At 43.6% G+C, this 4,144-nt stretch overlaps 1 pseudogene; it reads left to right on the forward strand.

Annotated features, from left to right (window-relative positions):
- Positions 1-764: 764 nt before the first annotated feature.
- On the forward strand, positions 765-3,646 carry LOC132357163 (rho GTPase-activating protein 12-like; annotated as a pseudogene).
- Positions 3,647-4,144: the final 498 nt, after the last annotated feature.

The following is a 4,144-nucleotide window of genomic DNA, read 5'->3' on the forward strand; positions in this document are numbered from 1 at the left end:
ATGGAGAGAGCAGAAACCAAAGGCTGGCCTCGGGGTGGAATCTCTTTGAGAAAGCTGAACATTCCACACTGCCATTGACATTCTCTTGGCATGCCTTTTTGGTGGATTATGATGCTAGAAGAGTCTCTGTCCCTTTACCTATCTTGATTTACAGTAACAAAACCCCCTTCAATTAATATAGCTTGAATTTTTGCCAGGCCCTGGTTAGGGAGATAATGAGAAAAAAAAAAAGTGTATCTGCCCTCTTTCCATTTTTTTTTTTTTATTTGGCTGCGCCGGGTCTTGGTTGCAGCAGCATGTGGGATCTTAGTTCCCCGACCAGGGGTCGAACCTGGGCCCCCTGTGTTGGGAGCACAGGGTCTTCCCCACTGGACCGCCAGGGTGGTCTCTCTTTCCATTTTTGGCAGCGTGATGTGCTCTGCCTGGGTGTTGCTGGAACTCTTCTTGCTTCTCCGAAACTCCCCCTTTCCATCCAACCACTTTGCACCCTTTTGTTTGATATATATTTCCTTTCTCCAAACTTCTTCACATCTGCATTTAGATGCCTAATAGGCTCCTCAAATTTAAAAGGTCCCAAACTCAACTGAGGATTTCCCCCATTCCTGAACCTGTGCCTCTCTCATTCTTCCCCATCTCAAAAAACGTCACCCCGATTAACCTAGTTGCTCAGGCTGAGACACTGGGAGTCATCCTTGACCCTCTCTCACACTCCATGTCCAATTCATCAGCACAGCTTACTCGCTTTAACTGGCTTTGCCTTTAAAATGGATGCTGATGGGGACCCGCTGGCCCGGCTGCGGCCGAGCGAGCGCCCTTCGGGCTCGCCTGGGCTCCCCGCCGCCGCCGCCGAGCGGCCAGGAGGGAGCCGGCCCCCGCGAGGCCACCGGGCCCTTGATTTAAACGTAAGACTGGATGTTTAGTTCTCCTTCTAAGCCATATTGCTCCAACAAGCCACAGAGTCATAATGTGGCAAAGCATCCTTTTTGAGAGGTGAATATTATGGAAAGAAAACGGCTGACAGAGGTGGGAAGATTGTTCCAGGGCACGTGTATATTGAAGTGGAGTATGATTAAGAATGCAAAGCGAAGGACAGAAAGGTCGTGATAAAACAAGGGGAGCGATACATCCTGGTGAAGAAGACCAGCGATGACTGGTGGCAGGTCAAGCTGGATGAGAACTCCAAAGCGTTTTGTGTGCCTGCCCAGTATGTGAGGGAGGTCGGCCGCAGAGCCCTGATGCCACCTGTGCAACAGACAGCGGGGCTGCCGAATCATTCTGTGAAAATGATGCAGAGTCTCCATCTTCAGAGGTCAACAGAAAATGTGAACAAATTGCCCGAGCTTTCAAGTTTTGGAAAGCCATTGCCGTCTGTTCAAGGAACAGGTCTTATTCGTGATGCCAATCAGAATTTTGGACCCAATTATATTCCAGGTCAGACTGTCAACCTCAACCTGAACCTGACCCATAATAATGGAAAGTTCAACAGTGACTCACATTCTCCCAAAGTTTCTGGCCAGAATAGGACACGCTTATTTGGTCACTTTCCCGGTCCAGAGTTCTTGGACGTAGAGAAAGCTGGCTTCTCCCAGGAACAGTCTTGTGATTCAGCAGAAGAAGCCTCAGAACGGATACATGAGGATTCAGAGTCCGGTGATGAGCTTAGCAGCAGCTCCACTGAGCAGATAAGGGCGACAACACCTCCAAATCAAGGGCGGCCAGATTCTCCTGTCTACACTAACCTGCAAGAACTGAAAATATCCCAGTCGTCTCTCCCCCCCAATCCCCGGAAGCCCAGCAATTCAGATTAATGGAGAATGGGAACCTCATAAAGATAGTTCAGGGCATTGTTATTACTATAACAGAGGAACACAGGAAAGAACTTGGAAACCCCCTCGTTGGACTCGAGATACAAACATAAGCAAAGGAGATTCCCAAAGTCCAAGAGATCAAGAGTGGCTCAAGCATGTTGACGATCAAGGTAGACAATATTACTACAGTGCAGATGGATCTCGGTCAGAATGGGAGTTGCCAAAGTATAATGCCTCATCTCAGCAGCAAAGAGAAATTATTAAAAGTAGGAGTCTGGACAGGCGGCTGCAAGAACCAATAGTGTTAACAAAGTGGAGACATAGCACCATTGTGTTGGACACCAATGACAAGGAATCTCCAACTGGCTCAAAACCCTGCTACTCTGAAAATGAGTCTTCTTCCTCTTCACCAAAGAACCAAGATACAGCCAGCAGTCCAAAGGGTCAAGAGAAATATGGATTATTAAATGCAACAAAAGTTACTGAAAATGGGAAAAAGGTTCAAAAGAACTAATTGTCTTCTTGGGCCGTGTTGCAGGGTTCATCTTTACTGTTTACCAGAGCTCAAGGAAGTAGCACAAGCTGATTTGGGAGTAATCAATCCAAACCAGAGTTCACAGTGGACTTGAAGGGGGCGACGATTGAGATGGCTTCAAAGGATAAATCCAGCAAAAAGAATGTATTTGAGCTGAAAACCTGTCAAGGAACAGAACTGCTGATTCAGTTTGATAATGACGCTGTTATCAATGAGTGGTTTTAAAGTTCTTAGTAGCACTATCAGTAATCAGACAGTAGAACCCGATGAAGCAATTGAGGACGATATACCAGATTCACCAGGAATAGAAAAGCACGATAAAGAAAGGACAATAAGGATCTGAAGAAATTGCGTTCCACAAAAGTATCTAGCATAGATTCTTCAGAACAGAAGAAAAACAAGAAAAACTTAAAGAAGTTTCTTACACGATGCCCCACTTTGCAAGCTGTTCGTGAAAATGGTTATATTAAAGATCAGGTATTTGGAGCCAATCTTGCTAATCTGTGTCAGAGAGAGAATGGCACAGTGCCAAAATTTGTGAAATTGTGCATTGAACATGTTGAACAATATGGGTTGGATGTTAATGGGATTTACAGAGTTAGTGGCAACCTTGCAGTGATCCAGAAGCTGAGGTTTGCAGTCAACCACGATGAGAAATTGGACTTGAAGGATAGTAAATGGGAAGATATTCATGTCATCACTGGAGCACTGAAAATGTTTTTTTGAGAATTACCAGAACCTCTCCTTACATTTGATCATTTTAATGATTTTGTTAATGCAGTTAAACAAGAACCAAGACAGCGTGTCTCTGCTGTGAAGGATCTAATCAAACAGTTGCCAAAGCCAAATCAGGACACAATGCAGACTCTGTTTAGACATCTCAAAAGAGTTATAGAAAATGGAGAAAAAAACAGAATGACATATCAGAGTATAGCAATTGTGTCTGGTCCCACTCTGTTAAAGCCAGAGAAAGAGACTGGTAACATAGCAGTTCATACCGTCTACCAGAATCAGTTTGTAGAGTTAATTCTTCTTGAGATAAATTCCATCTTTGGACGTTGACTCTTACTGAAGACAACCTGTGGAATAGAAGCCGGATTTCATCAGATTCCAAGTCCTTATACCTGATGTATTTTATGTTTGGACCAAGCAGTGACTCTTTGATTTTGCACTTTTCTGAGGGATCAGAAAGGAATGGGAGAGTCCAGATGTGTGATAGGCCCTCATATTTGCTGCTTTGTTGCAAGTTGATAGAACTGTGTGTACGTTTGAATTAATTTTATCCTGAATGTTTGCATTTCATACTCTGAATTTCAGTAAAAATCAAAACTTGCGATTCTAACCAGTCATATACACTGGATAATTTGGTAAGAATACTACATTTTTTCTCCTCAAACTGGATAATGTAGAATTTCTTCTCATGATTCAATAGGTTCATCACTCTATAGAACAATACTTACTATCAGTTATTTTGAAAACGCTCCTGGGCATTTTAAACAAAATGAAGTATATCTGTTTTGAAACCTGTGTATTTTTTTTTCAGCGTTTCTGCATACAGTGGCATTCTGATTGCTAGGACCCATTATAACCCAGATGCGATCCCTTGATGAAGGCTTGCTGTCTTTACGGAGTAGCACAGCAGCACACTAATAGTACTTAAAACACTGTAATATACTGGACTTTAATTTAGCATAAGCCAGTTCAGGGTATTTGGGGGCTGTCTGTGCTACACTGACTTGTAGCTAACAATCCTAATTCTATCTAGTGCCATACTGAGTTCTTGGTATGACCCTGTGGAAAC

The sequence above is a fragment of the Balaenoptera ricei genome, chromosome X (assembly GCF_028023285.1).
Source record: "Balaenoptera ricei isolate mBalRic1 chromosome X, mBalRic1.hap2, whole genome shotgun sequence".
Lineage (NCBI taxonomy): Eukaryota > Metazoa > Chordata > Mammalia > Artiodactyla > Balaenopteridae > Balaenoptera > Balaenoptera ricei.